The sequence below is a fragment of the Aptenodytes forsteri genome, unplaced genomic scaffold (genome assembly GCF_000699145.1).
Source record: "Aptenodytes forsteri isolate BGI_AS27 unplaced genomic scaffold, ASM69914v1 Scaffold387, whole genome shotgun sequence".
NCBI lineage: Eukaryota > Metazoa > Chordata > Aves > Sphenisciformes > Spheniscidae > Aptenodytes > Aptenodytes forsteri.
Window position 1 is genome coordinate 1,244,472 of NW_008795368.1, and position 20,601 is coordinate 1,265,072.

Consider the following 20,601-nt stretch of genomic DNA (forward strand, 5'->3'; position numbering starts at 1 on the left):
GTGAGCAGCTGTGTGGGGCTTAGCTGCCGGCTGGGGTTAAACCATGACAACCAGGAAGCCAAAGATGAAGGGAGGAGCATTTCTGAAGTCAACTTATCTTACTAGTATGTATTGCTTTGCTGCAGTATTCTTTATGTCTTTGGTAGGGAACATGAACAACAGAGTGAGGAGGGAGATTTGTATGCATAGCACTTGTCTGTTTTATTCAGTTACTACTTTTCTTAATCTTTTTTGTCTTTCAAAAATTGTTTGATTTATGCTTTTACAGAAAAGATGGTAATTAACCTGTGTGGTTCACAGATTGAAAGTAAGAAGTAAAGATACTATTATGATTTACAATACACAAATTGTCCTGGCTACTGTGTGAGCAATATTTGGTTTACTTTAGGAGAATAGACCTGTCTTTGAAGAGGAACAGTGAGAAAGGAAGTGTCCTTGATTTAGGAGACTTTTTAGTTTAAATAATAAGGAGGAACCATAAATGCAAAGAAAAATATCAAGTATAAAATCAAGTGGATGAAGACAGGTTGAAATAAGAATTTGCCATTAGCAGAAATGCTTATGGCTAGATTTGACAACTATTGGGATATGAAGGAACCTGTTTTTGCTATAGAGCAAGAAAGTAGACTACCTGATTCCTCTTGAAGCTAATATCTAAATATTTATGAAAATGTAGTCAACGCTCTGTGAAAATATAATAAGGTAATGGAACTCATTTGAGTGGCTTTGGCAAAAAGATTGTTCATTAATGTTATTGATGTACACTGGAAGACATCTGATGTGAAGTTCATAATTGAAATGTTACAAACACTTCAGCATATGGATCCTTCACATTCACTTAATTGCCAGTTTAGTAATAATTTTATGTAATGAGGAATTATTAATACTATGTGAAATACTAAATTGACGTAATCACCAAAAAACGTAATATGACATCCACTGTGCAATGGACGTTATAATTCCAGGTGTCTTTGTTATATTTTAAACAAGGAATATAACTGGCCAAATTCATCTTTCAAAACGGTGGACTCTATAAAGTTTTAATAATTTTTTATATAATTGTGTTTAAAGGTAAGGCTATTAATCAGACGTTCTTTTTCTTCATTCTTAATATCCCTTATTAGCATTCAGTTATGACAAAAAACTTGACAAATGATCATTAACAAACTGCCTCACAGTTTTGTGGCATAAGTCCCACTGTGAAATAAATCTCTATATGCTGTTTCTTTGATTATGTAGGCAGATACCAATACCCTGTTCAGACAGGTGAGAAAAGGGGACCAAATTTGTCTCTTTCACAGTTGCAGTTTAATCATTCTGGAAGATTGTGGTATTGGGACAAGAGATCTTTTATCTCCAGCACACCAATAAAAATCTTCCCTAAGTTTGCAATTACTGAAAGTCAATAGCCTATTGGTATGAGAAATGTACTCTTTGAGGACGAATGTCCACAACACAGTTATCACCCCTATTGCCACACAGAACAGACTGAGTGGGCACGGAGAATGTCAGGCATCTCCCCAGGTAATCCTCGTCACAGCAGGATCGGTGCATACCGATGCGGGGACCAGTGAATTGTGCAAGGCTGCTCGTTCTCTGTGAGCCTTGTCTAGTGTATGACTTCATTTTCCTGAGTCATTATTTTGACAGATCTCATGGGCAACATCTTCAGTGAGAGAAAAGGGCCAATATGAGTTTTTACTTATACTGGTATAAATCAAGAGAAACCTTACTGAAGCCAATGACTTTCTATACAAAATTATAAAAGCAAGAGGTAAACCAAAGCTATTCATGAACAACAAAATAGTAAGCAAAGTCTTCAATTCCATTTTACCTCACTTCAGGTTTAAGTGAGAGACACGGGAATTGAAGTTCTCTGGTTCACCTGATCTGGGAGCTCGAATTGTGAGACTTACACTTCGGCGTATAAAATACATTTTGTGGCACATGTCCAATTAAAAAATTCATATACCTGAGTGACCTTATCCAGAATTACTACGCATGCTTTTACCTCTTCTGCTCCTTTTTCATAAAGCTAACATCAGTGGACTCCTGTTTAAATTGAAAGGATGAAGATTGGTATATTTACTGGAAGAAGATATTTTCCAAACACCATTTAAAGAAACAAGATGACAAGCATGAAAATGCAAATTAGAGGTCAATTTTGTTTCAGTTTTAGGTCGACACTGCTCTCAAAAGTTAATAATCCTTTGATAAAGGAGATCCCACTTAGTACCTAAGGAATGGCTCATTCCAGATGTTACTCTGAACGATCAGTGAGTCTTCACAGGGTAACAGCTGTATGCAGAAAGTCTCAGGACTGGAGTTTATTCATTATTTCATGCTTACTTGAACATATTTTAATCAAATCTTATCATAAAATATGAGTTTTAGTACTTCTATTACCTTTTAAAATACTAAATTATGGGATATGAATAGTTGCTTTCTGATTTTCTCCTTGAAAGAGTCCAGGAATTACATGAACTATATTCAACAGCAAATAGGACACAACCTTTAAAGAGATCATGCATGTATGTTTCATATGGGACATAAAATGAGTTATTTGTACATCACACTGTAACAAAGTAAAGAATTTTTCAGGCTATGTAACAAGTCTGTGCTCTTTGGGCGATATAATTTCAGTGCTACTACATATGCTATGATTTGATGAATTGCAATAATTACTATGTGCATTGTACTCTTCCCTTCTTGTTTTCACATTTGCTGATTTTTAATGTGAGGCTTACTAATGGTTTGTGTTTTAAGCAATTTAATACCTCTTTTCTTAAAGTATTTAGAACCATTTGTTTATATAGAGAAATTGCTTTTGAACAGGCAAAAAGGATCTATTTTAATATTTTAGAAATCAGCAAAATAGTACTGAAGAAAAACAAAGCATTACATATTCTAAGAAATGGTACAACAGAGTATCTTATTTCTTGTAAAACATATTAAGCAATAGCAATCATTTTAGGCAAATGTTTATTTTATATTTGATCGCTAAGCAAGAGAGAGTTTCATTCATCTTCATTTTTGCATTTTTAAGTCCACATAATTTAGTTCACACTGGAGCATGAAGCTGAATGTTAATAATTTTTCTTTGTGGATTGTATTAAGTGAAAGACAAAGTATTTTCCTCTCTCTTTTATTTTTGTTTTGTTTTGCTTTTTATTTTGGCTCTGTTTATAGCCAGGGGAGCGTGATATGTGCAGAGATGAGAAGCCCCTTATCTTACCATCTACATCAAAAGTAGCAGTACGAGATGGCAATAACATTCCTTCTCCCCTCATGAAAGAGGACAGGAGGACTCAGAAAGAGAGTGAAAGAGTAAAAGGAAGCAGTCGACAAGCTGGAAAGGGGGGAATTCTGAAAACTCATTTTCAGATATGGTTTGATTCCTGGTAGTCTAGGATTACAATTAATATTACTTATTTTGTGAAGCTCTACTCCTTTCTAAATTCTCTGTCCTTAACTGTAAGATTTGTATTCTAATTAAAATCAGAGGATGATACTCTTGCTTATATTAAATAGTACTTTGAACTCTAAGGAGTCCCACTGAAATAAAACACCAACCCATTCGGAGTTATGACACCACAATCCAGCAAATTCCCCGCAGCCTTTTTTATCTTAAATACAATTCTATAGAACATAGTAAGGAAGTGCATGATGTAAAAAATACGCACAATGAAAAAAGTAATTAAATGCTGTACATTTCACCCAGCTCATCAAGAAAAAAATCTCTAAGATGACACAAGTGGGAGAGTAGGCACAATTTCCTAAAAGTCTAACCTATAATAACTACAGCAGGAAAGTATAAACTAGCAAGAATTAGTGATTAGGGATCCAGTCCTGAGGGTACCAAGCAATCTCAAATTTTATTTAAGTCCATGGGAGCCCTAGGTGCTTGAACCTCTATGAAGCATGCCCTAGACGACAAGGTAAGAATTTCATCTCATAAGAAACCAGAAACAATGAATATTATCCTTACAGAAATGACAGTGACACTGAGAGGTTTTTTACATTAAAGCTGAGTGAACATTTTATTTGCTGAAAATTATTCCGCAGATGTTACCTTTATTTCTCATTGCAAACTGCCCACAAAGAGATAGTAACGTTGTAAAATTCTCAGAAGTACTTCCTATTAAAAATTAGTCACACCCTTCTCCAGTGAATTTTCTCTTCAAAATCTGCTTTTGGTGAACATTTGAGCTTGCATTCACTTTTTCGTGAGTTATTCATACTAATAAAGCTTAGGCACTCAAGTGTTCCTGGAAAGCAAACGTGAAAGCATTGCAAACATGGTCTAATTGAAATCCACTTTCCACTTTGAGCAAATATTCGCGGAACATTTTTCCTACTATTCACTTCATTTTAGTTGACATTATGGGTTAAAATCTCACTGATGTGCACTAAAGAGAGACGTCACAGCAGAACCCTCTTCAATAATGCAGGTGCAATGTTCCTGGAACAGGCAGGTCTCTTGAACAGGCGTAGCATGTTTTAACCTGCTCTGTCCTCTTATTTTGTTCAGAGGGCAGCCTTTAAAGTAGACTGTTCAATGGCTAAGTGAACTCTCCTTAGTGTTTCAGCCACAAATATAAGACCATGTGCTGTACCTCGCTCTAAGCTCCCCTTCAGAGCTAATCAATAAAGTTATTCATCTAGCTTCTTCCATAATTACCAGTGATCAGCTTATTGCTGGTGTAAGATAGGCTTCTTCAGAACATATATTTGTTGCTGACATGAGAGGTCACTATACAAGCAGTGACCAGTGCTGTAACTTCTTTTATATTTATACCATAGATAGATAGATAAAGCTATTGCCCCTGAAACTTCTTGCTCTTTGGAAACAGTGCATTAGGAACCTCATCCTCCCTAGGAATATGTTGAGGTCCATAGAGCAACAGGAGCCTACAGAGGGCAATTCTGATCTTGGGTGGTCAGAACTACTTTCTGGATGTGCCCATCTTTCCCCATCAAGGAGAAGGAGGCCCTACGGTGACGAAACGCCCAATGGAAGTGCCTCAGAAAAGTGTCTGTGTTGGGAGGGACAAATCAAGACCCTGTTGTCTCCAGTGTCAGATTCATAAGAATTTCCACAGTTCTGCTATGAAACTCTCTTGTGAAATCATTATCTTCCTTGTATCCTCCTTGAGATGTGGAAAAGTCTAGCGAGAATCACTGTTTCATGCCAACAATTCCCTGCTACTTTGATTGCCTTTTAAGCTCATCTTCTCTTATTTACTCTTTCATTATAGACTGTTAAGCAAAGCACTGAAAGGGATAGGAGGTATTACAGCTCCTACAAAACCCTCAGAGGAAGAAAACTTCAAAAAAGTTTGTTACAAGTTGTGCTTGTATCTCAGTGCAAATGCTGCATTGCTAATGTCACAAAGCCTGTTGTCAGTTGTTTTTTTTTTTTTTCCTTAAAACCAGGCTCATCAGGTTTCTCCTGCAACCTGGTGAACACCATCTTTTCATTACTTCATGCATGGCCCCTCTGGGTTACTGCTCAGCCACCGAGATGAGTGTCCTTATGTCTCTCCAGATTTGTACTACACACAAAATCAAGCCACTGGCTGGTATGAAACAAATAAAAAGTAATTTTCTCATAATCCTCAACATAATATATACATAACCTATACATACAAAACAGTTAATTGTAACATACGCTACACACCCTTACTGTTGTACAACTTTGTGGGTACTAAAATCTTTTTATTGGTACATACATGCTATCACCCCAAATGTATCTGTTGACTACATGCAGACAATAAAAAATCTTCACTGGAATAATTATTCCTTCAATATGACATATCTCATTGCAAGGAATTTTCTTTAACAAGGCTGTGAAACATGAAATCTGCTCTCTCTCTAGCTGTTTTTTTCTTTTGGTGTCTAACTACTCAGTGCTTAAAAATAGTTTTCTGCAGAGCAAAATTGTGGCACCCGGTCATTTTCATATAGTTAAAATAAAGCACTACAGCTTGGATTTTAGGTCCAATGGTCACACCATAAGAATACAATTCATTCACTAATTAAATGCCCACTACCTCCATCACTAACGCCTGCCAACTCCAAATTCATATTGTGAAGAACTTTCATTTTATATGATGCATAGAAAAGAAGAAGAAGGGGGGGTGAAGAAGACTGAGAATATTAATATATAAGAAATTACTTCCTTAAGGTCACGAGCGCCTCAAACTCTACAGCAGATAGAGCCACTAGAAATGGAAAGGAAACTCTTAGGTTTGTAATAATATAGTAACTATATAGATAATAGTTCTGACTTTACCTATATATTAAAGATAGCTAGTTGACATGCTTTTGATGCTACTCTGCTACTACCGGTTTATTGCCCTATCGGATGGGGGCAGAAAGGCATGTCATTTTTATGTGGCTTATTGTCTAAGTGTTCATAAAGTTAGATTAGGCTGCGTTCTCATTATACTTGCTCCTCCCTTGCAGCAGAGCTACATGCTATTGTTCATAGACATGTTTGAAAATTAATATGAATATTTATTTTAAGACCAAATTGCAGTTTCCCTCCATCTCTACTATCTCCACATATTCATACACATACCTTACTTAGTTACATTTTTTAGAGGCTGTTTTTATATTTTTAATTGTTTGGTAGACTTAGGATATGTAACAATGGATAACCGTGCAATGCATTAAATACTTATGGGTATGTTGTGCCTTCTGTTATAATATAAAATCCATCTATTCTGGTTGATGGGTTTTAACCTCACACAGAATACTTTAAACTCCATTTGGACTTGTGCCTACAATCACCTTAGCAAAGTCTCTTAAGTAACTGCGCACAGCCTAATTAGTATGCATTATCAATTAACAAACTTAATAGCCGGCAGATTGATTAGATCCTCTGTTGCAGGGGCAGAGCTGAAGCGAAACAGAATGAAAAATCATTGCACGCATACACTGCTGCTTTGTTATTTTCTCAGATCCCCTCCTCCTCCTCCACATTCCTTTAATTAATGCATACATATGGTTCTGAATATCTTGTAAACTAGAGCTTGCTCTAACTCTTTAATAAAATTCACTCGTAGATGAGAGAGCCATAGTCCATGCCTTATTTATTTCTGGCTGAAAACATAAACCATTTGTCTTCACCCAGGTCTTTCCCCTCTAAATGGTGCAAGTTTTAGAGATCTGCTGCTTCTAAGCTGCTTGTTTTCACAGTGACTGATAGGGAAAAACAGGTAAGTCAGAGCTGTGTGCACCACTTCAGATAACCCATAGCTGAGAAGATGGTTCAGGTATCACATGGAGGGTATGCTGACACATACCACAAGGTGGATTCCACAATTATTGTTTAAAAAAAAAGAATAGCACAAAACATGGTGTGTCATTTTATATATTCTGTTATACTGATGAGCTGGAAAATAAGAATACAGGAAGAAAAACTTTCCTATTTGGAAAGCAGAGATCAGACTAAAAAAGTTTACAGTAAATTTTAGATAAAATGCTGGTGTTTGTTAGACACGATTTGCTTCTTTAAGAATAATTTGATGCAAACCCCTCGGAGACTACTGAAAACAACACTGAAGACTATCAGTTGCTGCCTTGCAGTGGTGGCAAGGTCTATCATTGGGCAAAGCCTATTAACCTTTATACACTGGGAAAGAAAGTGGTGCTTACTATGGCAATGTAAGCACTAGCAGCAAGTTGCAGAGTTAATAACTATTTAGCATTTATATAGCATTTACATATGCAAATCACTGAAGAAATATTAGCTAATTAATCCACACAACAGAGTGGTGGGGCAGGTCCTGTAAAAATATCTGTAATTGTTAATATGGTTAAATCCGATAAAGGTACAAAATGACTTTCCCAAAGGCATAAAATATGCTACTGTCAAGACCTAGATCAGTGCTCAAGGCCCCCTGATTTGCACATCTGCATCCCTTAGTGAGGGTGCACTGCCACAGTTTTTACCATTTTCATAACGACAGAATCACACAACCCAATGGTTGAGGTTGGAAGGGACTTCTGCAGGTCATCTGCTCCAAGCCCCCTGCTCAGGTGACATCAGTTACCTGAAAGAAGAGTGGTGTTATCAAAATGCCTTGAAGAATGACTGCGCCTCTGAACAGTCATATCTGAAGAAGCTGATGGTTATAGTCTCATCATAAAAAGGCAATGAGGGATTGAATTCCCTAGTTGAGAAAATGGCAACAATTATGCATCGTTTGCCAAACTGTATTTTTCTTTCCCAAGTGAGAAGTTAAGCACACTGATACAAACTCAGTGTGACACTCTGATAGTACCTTGCCAAGAGGAAAGGTGGTGCTTATCACTGGATTAAGACCACCCTACTTCCAAAAAAGCAGGAGCTCATAGACCCTGCTGAGTTCAGGAGTTCTTTCAGGCCAGGAGACTGCCTTTTTCAAATTTTGGCCCTTAGAATTCCTGCTACTCCACTATCCCATTGCAAACCATTAAAGGTCTTTCCATGAGTGTTTTTCACTCCAATGCCATAGATTTCTCTAGCTCACCGTTTTTTGCTTTGTGAGCATGTTCTCCTAAACAAGCAGACCGAAAGAAGCGTAAAGCATGTGGAAGCAACCTCTGCACTGTACTGCCGCTGTAGTCCATTACTATGCCTTGGCAGGGCTTTTTTTCTTTCCCCATCCCCAAAAGGCAAACACAAAGAGATAGCAACTATTTTTACTCTGAGGTGAAAAAAAAATCTATATGATTTAAATAAAACCAACTCAACTAAAGTTAGAGACTATCTTCCTCCCAGGTCCTGCTAATGTCACTTGGATTTTATATAAAGGATCACACACAATCTTATCCAGCTCTATTCTATTCTCAAACTCAACTAATTCAGACTCTTTCTATTGCTACACAGATTTTTCCTTTTTCCTCTTTTTTTTTTTACACCAGCTGGCCTGCTACTGCTGAAATAGAAGTGATTTTCCAAAAAACACACAAAAAATATTGCTGTGTATTTTGATTTAAAGAATTACAATAACCACAGAGATTCAGAAATGTAATTAAAATATTTTACATCATAAATAAGCTTCTTTGGATTCTAAAGAAATCTGAAATACTGCTAGAAGAAAGAATAATATCTAAAATATCAAGGATACAACTTCCCCCTGAAAAAGGCTTCCCTCATTTAAAAAAAAAATTCTTTAAGTAATAAGAAGACTGAAATTCCTTTGAGTCTAGGTAAGGATGGAACATTAATTAGCTGCCAGAAAATGGTCTCTCAACACTGCGGTAAGAAATATGCCTCTAATTCTCATTATGTGACCCAAGAGAGGGGCATTAGGTCTGTAACCAGTGAAACTAAAATGTGAAAACTTTTTTTTTTTAATGATTGGCTACTCAGAGAGCAAGAGGTGAATAATCACCTGCTATCAAAGTATTCTCTTCTCTGGATTAGCAGTGGCTCCATACAGCCCCTTTCTCCTCACCTAAAACTGATTGTACTCTGTTTAAGGCAGATCATTTTATTCAACATCCAATTTCTGATAAAATAAAGATATCCTAAAAATATGACAAATTGGCTAATATAAAAAAGTCAAAAGTCAATGCAGCAACTTTCTATTACCTCTCTGGGTATTGTTACAGTTGTTCTACAGTCCTACAGCTGTTCTACAGCACTCTGTGGTTGTTCGAGTTACAGCTGTATTATTCAATGCAAATCATTTACTCTCCATGTAACACCAGGTCCTTGAAAGACTTTCATTTTAGATTGGTATTCCTGCTTCTCAACTCAAGTTTAACTCAAACAGTTCTAAAATAATTAGTCCCTCAAAACCTGTATATACTTTAAGGTGTTCCCTTTTTGCCAGAAATCCTCTTTCAAATAATTAAGAAGAGTGTGTGATTTTTGTTGTCCTATCCTGTACTTTGCCCTTTACTGCATATCATTTTGACAGGTGCCTGAAACCGAGCACAGTATTCCAGTAATCTCTGTGCCATGCTGGAGGCATGAACTGGTACCCAATTCAATTTTAGTATCCTTTGATCCAAAATATATTTTGCACCTTCTCTTCCAAGTGGCACTCTAGAAACCATAGCAATGAACATAAAATATTCTTACACTTTATCTTTCTCCTTACACTCCTTACTAGACTGATGTTAAGTGATGTATCGCTTCATTGATAAGATTTGGCCCTGTTAGCAGCTGGTTGCGCTACATGTTCTTTATCTCCTTCTTTATGCTAGGTACCACCATGTACCACATCTTATTTTCCAGTTCAGGAAGAACTACTTTTTCCTATATGTAATGATGTTACCGTTCATATTCCTAGGGCAAGATTACATTGACTCATATCTTCTTATATTTTTAGGGATTTATCATGCAAAAGAAGCAACTGGATATCCTTTAATAAGAACATTACCAAACTTGACAGGATAAACAACAACGTGCTCTCACATACCTGAAAGCAGACACATAGCATATTGCAAAATGATTTATCTACATTCTGAAGACACTTTACTACATTTGCATTCGTTTATGCCCAGTGTTAAAAAAATTGCGGTTGGATTAGTCATCTGCCATAGCCTCAATGGTACTAGGATTTTAAGCCTAATTTTTCAAAGCGACTAGTAATTCTGGCTACTTAACATTTGGAAGGTGCCCAAATTTAAAAGGGTAGATGTTCAGCACTTTCTGAAAATCAGTCTGCTTTATATGTCACATGAAATTATTCTGGCATTTCTTGTGGCGAATTTGCTCTACCTTTTATATCAGCAAATGGACCTTGAGGGGAAGAGTGGAAGAGATGGTGGAACAGGAAACAGAGAAAACTAGCAAAAACCACCAGCAGACAATATTAGACAAACCCCACAAATGGCTTATCGTTCATTTCTACTCCAGCAATTTTTGCCCAGAAACTTGTAATATGTGTTTCACCTGTTCTGGAAACAACCTGCAACTTCAGACAATCCAGTTAGACTGGCCACATGAGAATTTTTTTCCTTTCAGAAGGCACTATCAAGCAGCTGCAATGACCTTCAAGGATTAACCTTCAGTTAAAGAAATGTCCACCTCCAAAACTGAAGGGACACCATGATCTCGTTTTCAACACTGTGCTAAAACAAGACCATTTGAAGAAAACCCCACCAGATCATTATTTAAATCGCAGAAATTCTGGGACATGTTCGTATCAGTCAGGACAGGCTCCTGCTACTCTTTCAACACTGACTACAACAGGAGCACAGGAAATTCAACTAGCTAGTTGAGTGGAGGTAATTCAGTGTCCAGTGTGAGAAGTGCCATTTTCTCCTCTCCTTCCCCAAGACTACAAAGTATAAACCGGCTACAATGGGGCCTCAACACTCTCCATGCACTTGACTCTTCAGACCTCTGAGAAGCACAGACGTCTCCCCTGACTTGGCTTTTGACTACTGCTACATCAACATGAAGATATTTCCAATAATTGCACTCAGATAGGTCAATGAGCCTTATGACTACGATGGGTAAACCTTCACCGGACCCTGAACCCACAGACGAGATCACAGATATCTTGCTCAATTTGGGGAATTCATATCTGGGACAGCTGCAGTGACGAGGCTTTAGGAAGGGGTGCTGGACAGGGACTTTGGGTGCCGCAGCGCTTGGAAAGCCCAGGCTTGGAACATGCTGTGAGGACATGGCCTTGCTGTAGCAAAAGGGGAAATAGAGCAGACATCTTGGGTTTTAACTACTGTTGTTACACCAAAAAAGACTTGAAAAGAAACTTAAAGCTGCAGCATATCTAATTCTAACTGGACAGGAAACTGTTGGGCACATATAAGCAGCTATTCTACATTCTTGTTGCCATTATTATGACATGTGAAAAATTTGAAAGGTATATCTCAGACCTTCCCAGTCCAAAACTCCTTGTGTCAAAAGCATATTCAGGCCATATGATCATGACTGAAAAGCAACAATAAAGGGTTCCTCTGTAAATTCAGTCTGTCTCCTTTATAGGAATACATTATGATAGATATTAATTACAAGATAACATACTTATTTTTACAGGAATCAGGTGTCATTCAATGTGCTGAATGCATGGCTGTTCATCATTTCTTTTGTTCTCATCATTCAGTCTGTGACTTCTTATATTATTTACTATGAACCATTCAAACCCAGCACTGAATACACTTTTACTATTTTCCTTCTGAGCTTCTTATACAATGCTCCCACAGTATTTTCTTTGGGATTTACAAACACAGATGAATTTATCTTCACAAAACATCTGTGAGGTGAGGAAGTGTGCTGATTTGCATGTTACATGCAACATGCCACAGAGGTTGAAAGCAAGACATGAAGTAATTTTGGGTACCCAATTTGAAAAACTTGGGGCCTAATTCTTCAGAGTAAAGAATATATCAAAAGCACTCTACCTGTTCATAAGAAAGTTCCTGTTGACTTTGGATACAATTATAAATGCTGACTGTTCCTTCAAATCAGAGGGCTTATTCTGCATACCCAGAAAGTGAGGATCATGTGTATAATCCCCCAGTCATATAAGAGGAGTCATGACCTCTGGTTCAGAGTATATGACCTAATACAGTGGATGGAGCTGAGACCAGAGGTCCTCACCCCTGTTTCATTTTCTTCTGTGATGCTGTGAATGGATGAATTAGAGCTGGACAACAGCCTCACTCCTTCCCATTGCCCTGTATGAGGTAGGGCCCTGCAGACAAAAGTATTAAGTAGCAAAGCAATCGTAAAAAGTGAAACAAATTCATACCGGACAGGCAACCTTCTTCAGATGTTTTTAGAATATTTTATGTGCTCAATTTTATAAGAATGGTAATGTAATATTTATTTCACAATATGTTTTGTTCCACTAGACATAACAGCAGCCTTTGCTAGCAGAGTTTTATTGCTGTAACCTTTTTTCTTCTTTCCCCAGACAGATTCCACTCTTGGGTTATTTCCCGCCTGCCTCGTGCAAGTCCTTTGGTGCAGAATATGCTTTGCTTCCTCTTAACATAGTTGAATACGGAGCACACCTCTGAGTTGTGAATAATTCATAACAAGGAATCCCTATTAGAGAATTTGTACCCAGTATCTGCAGAAGACACAGGAAATCACATCATCTATGACCTCTTGATAGAAGAACTGCTTTAGAAATTATTGAGTTATTCTGACCATAACCTAAACGCACTGACTTTTTCCCATAAGGAACTAGGAAATGCCACCCATTTAATTTTTTTTAATATGGAGGCACAATCAATATTCTTCTCTCTCTTTCTGTGGAAGACCCTTTATTCATGATTCCAAGTCTAGCTAAATAATAGGTAGGCCAATGATTTATTTTTAATATGAAAATCTTCTTATCTATCGAATACTTTAGCCTCACAAATGTCAAGTCATTTATTCAATTGTTAAGGTGACTGCTCATTTTCCATATTTTCAATGGAATTATTTCCACTTCAGTGCTAAAATATACTAAGCTTGAAGTAAATCAATTCCCTCCTTGTGCTAAAAATTAGCATAGCACAAACTAATCAATGCTATCAAACACTAGTGCAAAAGCTGTGACAATAACCGTATCAGTGAGGAAGTAAATTGCTTATTATGCCAAACTGGGAAAAAAGCCTCATCAGTCACAAACCATCTGATTCACAAAAATACAGGCTGTGGGTCTATTGTTCTTAGAAGTGGGCAGGTTTGTTCTCCACATTATTCGAAATACATCTTCTGTCATAATGCAGGTCCCTGCAACTTTTCTCTGCAGCAGCACCTTCCCCATGCATTAGTACAAATACTTAGAAATATTTATTGAGCAAACATTGTACAGGCATACGGTAGGCTGCAGTGCCCATTCTCCATTATGCACCGGCACCAGCCCTCATTTGGTGGAACCCTTGCTATCCCTCAGACGAGCCAGGGAGATGGCATTGCAGTTTGGGTTGAAGAAGGAGAGCAGGACCTAGTGCTCACCTTTCTCTCCAACTTCCTGCATGACTAAGTACAGCTGCTCTATACCTCTGCTCCTCCATCTGCAGACAGGGGTAAATATGTCCCTGCTGACTAACGGTGTTGTGAGGACAATATGACTAATATCTGTAAAGCATTTGGGTGCTTGAATGTAGGGGTATAATAGCAAACCTGTATAATAGTTCATTAAAGCAGGGCTGCTTCCACGCCTGTCTAACAAGACTGTCAGCAAAGATGGCAATTAGTGCCAGTGACTGGACCAAGACCACCAACTCGTTTCCTCTGGGCCCCCAAGCAGCCATCTGATGATAATAATTTTGGGTCTTTACTAGACAAGGACGGACATGAACGGATGAGCTAGAAGGGAGAGGTTCTATGTTCCATTACTAATATCCTGAGCCATCCAGTCCTACTATAAAAATTCACTTTTATTAAAAGGTTATTTCTGTCACTTGCTATAGTATTGCTATCATTCTCTGGGAGAGGAATGATGAAATATCATTTTAAATGTTATAAATGCAATATTTAAACAGCTTTTTTTTCCCTCAGAGAAAGTGCTTTGAAAAGACATCCCCTCCAGCATGTGTTCATTCTTAACAGTGATCAACCTTTTTTAATCTCACAGTTCCTTGCACATTGTAGGGAGAAGAAAAAGAACAAATCTGCAGTATACTCTGCTAGGTTAAAGGTTGTACTTCTCACGGTCTGAAGGGACACTTCTTTATTTATCCTTAATAAATTGTCACACACAAACAGAAGTTACTGAAGTATGTGGATATTGATTTCCAGTAATATAGTGACATTGACATAAAACAGATGTAATTTTAATAATAATATCTTACACTTATAATAACACCTTTTGTCCCAGAAGGAAAACAAAATGCTTTGCGGGATCACCTCATTCCCAGCTGTTGTACAATGGCTGCATTATGGCTTAGCATTTGTTTCTTTGAGAAAGACAACCCTCTGGGACACCTCTTAGCCATTTGTGGCTAGAAGTGACTACCATCGCCCAGATGAAGTTGTAGACAAGAAATAAATGTACATGTTACAGTTTTTAAGACCCTGGATCTGACACCCATACACTTTAACCCAACCTTCTCAACAAATAACGCTTCCCTCCCTTTCTGCCTGTGGAAGTGATGAATGCGAGCTAGCAGGACTTGGTTTTGTGCTCTTCTGCAAACAGGACTTCCCCTAACAACACGCATGGATTTCCATTACGTTCTGATTCAGCAGAAAATTGTATCATCAGCACCACTTGTGCAGCTGAGATTATCAGAGTAGTCCAGGGGATTGAAACACACAGCTTCCATTAAAATTAATTAGATACTTTAAAAATTCAGCTGAAGTGCTGCCTGGAAATGGACCTTCAAGTCACCGGTCCAGTCCAGTTCTCTGTAAAAGACAGCATGTACTTTGGGGAAGAAGGAGTGGTGGAGTGCAAAGAGGACAACCATAAAACAGGTTGCAGCAAGTCAGGAGTTCCCCGCAGGAGAAAGGACCTTACCTTATAACAAGAATATTCCAAAACACTGCATCTTACAAAAACACTCTATTACGTAGTGTAATTACTCAATGTCTGCCTTTGCTATATTTCACATGCTGTGGTGTGGAGACTGTTTAATGTTCTCCATTTATACAGAATACAAGGGTACTGATTACTTTCAGGGCTTCTGCTAAAAGGCACCGTAACAGCATAAAAATAATAATGCTGTTTTTTAAGAAAGGTTTAAATAAAAAGTTTATTGGGCCAACTATAGCCATTGTTGAGGAAAGCAGAGTTTTGCAATTACAGATGTTGCTAAGTAGGAGAGTAAAATCCTTGAAATGTGAATCTAATTTACTACAGTGCTCTAAGATATAGTTAAATCACCCTGGTAATGAATATGCTAATGTCTGTTTTTTTTAGATGAACTTAAACCGATGACTTTGATTGTGAAAGAATAAAATTGTTCTCTTCAGGAAAAATGATAGCAGCACTAAATCAAATGTCTTAATACAAAAATATAATTCTACAGATTCTTCCAATATAAATGTCTTTAGATATGATATGCAAAGTGCAGCAGTCCCCTTAAGGCTCGCTCTTGTAATGCTCAAGGCACCGGGAGGTTTGCTATTACCTTGGTTCAGAGTGCGGTAAGAACAGATACAGGGAAGGAAACGCTATCTATTCGGGTGTCATGGGTATGCATGCAAATGCTTCTGCTGTTATTCACAGACTTGATGCATAGCAAAATTTCACTATTTTCAGTAATACTCACAGCTTATCAGAGTACAGATATCTAGACTGTATATGTATTTAAGTATATCCTTAAATAATTCTTCGCAGCACAAACTTTCTTTTTTCTACCAAAAAAACCCAAAACCCCATCTGCAGCAAGGTGAGCTTTTTTCAGCAGGATCCGCAAAAACTTTTTTTTTTAGTGCACATGCCTAGGTGACAATATCATCAGGGCCTTGAGTGCCCCAGTAGGATTTACTTATCCTAACCAGCTTCCTCTGAGACATACCCCCATGCACTCTATGCCCATGGGGCCATGGAGCTCTACTAAAGCTCAGACCTGGGCACTTGGACCCTGCTTGAGCTACACCATAGCTACATCTGTGTCCAGCCCTGTCTCCTGCTGTCCTGACTTACTCACTGCTCTTCCTGCATGGACCTCAGACCTACGCTGTGGTCCTGTCCCCCAGGTGGACCTCAGGTTCATGTTGTTCAGCCCTGTCTCCAGCTGCTCCTGGCAGGACCCCAGAGCTGACACGTTGCCTCACCTTGTCCAAGACTGCCGAACAGCTCAGCCTTGCTTGAGGATGGTGGGATGGTGCCAGTTGGCAAGGATGCTGCCTATGCTGGGGTCACCCTCAGCTCTGGCTTGTCTTCCCTCATGGAGTAGCCCTGGCAAATACTGACATTCATCAACTTTCCAGCACTTCTTACATCACAAGAAGTGACTGGGTTGTGAAGCCAAAAAACATAAACTCGTGCTAGAGACTTATAACTGAGCCATGTGAAAAGCCAATAACTCAGTAAATAGCCTTAAAACATCAGGAAATCCTCACATGAAAAAGGTTTACCCATGTGAGTAAAGACACATGAGAACAGGCAACAGCTCATCTGCGGTCTGTTGGGCATTGTGCTCATTTGCAGTCCAGGAGGTGAAGCAAAATTTGATTAACCCTTTGGTTTTGCACAGGTAGCTCCCATTGTCATAAGAACAATTAACAGAATATAGCACAAGGGAGCCTGGCAGTTGCGGAGAGAACAAGAGTGAAGCAGTAGGGTGGATGTTGCTCTCCATGCCGTCTTTCTTCTGTGCACATGCAAAAGGTACCCGCTTATGGTGCTATCTGCCTGGTGCCTATCACAGACCCTAAACTCACTCCCTGGGGGAGGGGGGAGTATTAACATTTATGTGGTTATTTATGTGACAGACAAAAGCACAGTACAGGTAAGTATGACAGAAAGAGTTACTGAGTGAACATGCAGCTAATCAATGCGTGTGAACAGATCTGCCATACTTATTCATAAATGTGTAAATGTTGTAAGTAATGAACACACAAAATATGAACACACTCATTTGTCTACTTATGAAGAATCAATTATTTCCTTATCATTTTCTCTATTCCAGCCCATACTGCAGAGGATCATTTTGTCTTACTTCACTGAAAATACAATAAATCTTCAATACATTACTAAATCTAACAAATTACTACAAATCTTGCAGTATTCTTTATTTTCTTATCTAAAAAGGACATTTGCAAGAACAAACCTCCAAAGCGACCCATCTCTTGCTTCTTAGTTCAAGTCCATTTAATTTTATAAATTCATTACTCCTTGCACATAAAATTACTTCCCTTGATGTTTTAAAATACACTTTTTCTGATTTCACTGCATTCATACAAATATTTCTACAGAACTAGGATACTAAACCCAAATCTGCTTATAATAAGAGCTAGATTTCTAGTTTAGTTTATTAGTAATAGGACTGAAGTACTTGTAGTGCTTCATGTAATATTAGACTTGGTCTACTGTTTTGCCATGTGTTTGAAGAGCTTTCACTCCACAAATCTATCTATAAATCTAAATCACAGATAAATCTAAATCAGAAACATATAACAAAGCTATACAAAATATGGAGCTTTCTTTGGCTATTTCAGAAGGATTTTAAAAGATGATTCCCAAAGTTCTCTAGAAAAAGGAAAATTTGTAAGAATTTGGTACAATAAACTAATATTTCTTAATGAAGAGTTGTACTTTGAAATGAAATAGATAATAATGAAAGTCACGTACCTAGCTAAAACCACAGTCATCCCTTTGGTGCCTGTACATCTATCTATACACCTGCACCAGGAAAATCTCATTATCTCTTTCCCTGTGTTTCCTCCGTGTTGCAAGGACTCTTTAATTTATTTATGATTTTCCATGCAGTATGGTTCCTGGCAGAATGATCTTAGTAGAGCTCAATTAAAGAAATGGATTTCATATCTTGATCTACAAACTCTTTGGCTGTCCTGATCTCTTCTACAGTCATGAGCCAGCGGCTACACCACCACTGTCTTCCACATAACGTGTTTTTTTCTTTGAAGGTAACAGTTCCAGGAGAAACAAATTTCCAGTGGAGCGTGCAGAAGGATGCCTAGCATTGAGGCTGAGCTCACAAACATCACGACATCGCACACCACATTGCAAAAGTAAACGTTATATTCAGAAGTATAGCCTGGAATAAGCCTTTCAGTCTGTTCAGAACTCCTGCGGCTGGCATGGACTTTGGACAGGTGCTGTCCCATCCTGATATCAGTTCAGATGATTGCACGTGGCTGTGTCTGCACATGTGGATGTGTAATCAATATATACCCTGAAGACACTGTTGATTTCTGCTCTTCCACAGCAGTCTCGTTTTAGCAATGGAGGCAGATTAAGAAGTGGCACCTCCTCTTGCCACTGGCTGCTCATCCCCACCTCTAATGTTACAGTTTGCCCTCCCAGCAGTTGTGCCAATACAGCTGTCTGTGGATGGCTATGGGAGTGAGTATGAATGGAATACTTGAAGCCCGTAGTCAACCACTGTAGTTTTTGCACTAACTCTAAGAGAGAGAAATATATGTCCTCCCAGGTTTCAGCTACATAAAGCTATTATGGCGATTCACGCAAAATGGGATCTGACCATAATGCTATTCACGTTTATCTGTTGCAACAGTGGAAAAACTCAATAAAATATAAAACAAGAAGGGAAGAAATAAATTGAAGAATTTTAAAACAAAATAAGCAATAAATGTAGAAATGTGGGTTAAATTTAGATGCACAAAGTGTTTATTTTTCTTTCACTTTTTCATTATCATCATTTATACAAACATCATTTCCAAGAGCTTCTCTTTATGATTGACCTTGGAATGGCTGCTGATTTTCCTACTGTCAAGTGTCTCCTCTCTTGGAGGTTGTGCCATGCTGCAAAAGATGTTGAGCTGCTCATGAAGTGTCTGCTGAATCTCCATAGTTTACAGTCTGGTATTCCAAGGGAAACAGGCACAGGTTTTAATTTCCCTTGATATGGCAGGCTGTAATTCACAGGAAGTCAGGAGCTGGTATTAAAGCTGCAAGGTGGGTTGTGCAGACACAGGAGCAATTCCAGCCATGCCAGAATTAGAGTCCTTAGACACAAATTCCAGACTTGTAAAGATAAAGGCTATTGTTCACCTGTTAGAGAAGCAAGTCTACCTAGGCAAATTATAAGTCTCTTCACAGTTAAAAAACCACCCCCTTCTTAGATCTATTTCATTCAAAATAAAGAAAGCAGTTCTCACCCTAAACTCTATGTAAATTGTGTATAAATTAATATAAAACTCATTGTGCATAAATTCATAACCAAAACGGCATTATATTAATAAGAACAATCTAAAATGTAAGCTGGAGGTATGCCTGCTTCTGCCTTCCTGTTTGTTATAGCACCAACAGTATGACTGTATGAAGTTCTGTGCAGCCAGGCTCTATTCTCATTAATTTGAGTAGGAATAACATGAAACACAAGCCACCACAGACTTCAGTCTAAACTAGAAACTAACCAGCCTACACTAAAAACTTTGCAATGGGGTATTCAGCACAACTGTTTCCTGAAATATGCAGGAGTAAACTAGTGCTGATATATTGACCAATATCTCAGTGTAATTAGTTATTCCATGACAATCACACAGGCATCTTCTTAAGAACAGATAGCATGTTTAGTATGATACAATATCAAAGAAATTATGTTTGTCTACTGAATCCAACTCTAGTTTTTTGTACCATGGTTTTTTGAATTGTATCACTAAGAGACCATATGCACAATACTTTTGGCCAGTAATAGCCTCATTTCTAATACAGGAAAAAGGAAGAAGAAAATGATGAACAATCCTTGTGACAATTGTGAAAGAAGTCCAAGAAGGTCATTCATGAACACAGGACAAACATAAACTTTTTTTAAATGTCCCAATAGACTCTAAATTAACTAGATAGTATCATAGTATCATAGAATCATAGAATCATAGAATAGTTTGGGTTGGAAGGGTCCTCTAAAGGTCATCTAGTCCAATCCCCCTGCAATGACCAGGGACATCTTCAACTAAATCAGGTTGCTCAGAGCCACGTCCAACCTGACCTTGAATATTTCCAGGGGTGGGGCATCCACCACCTCTCGGGGCAACCTGTG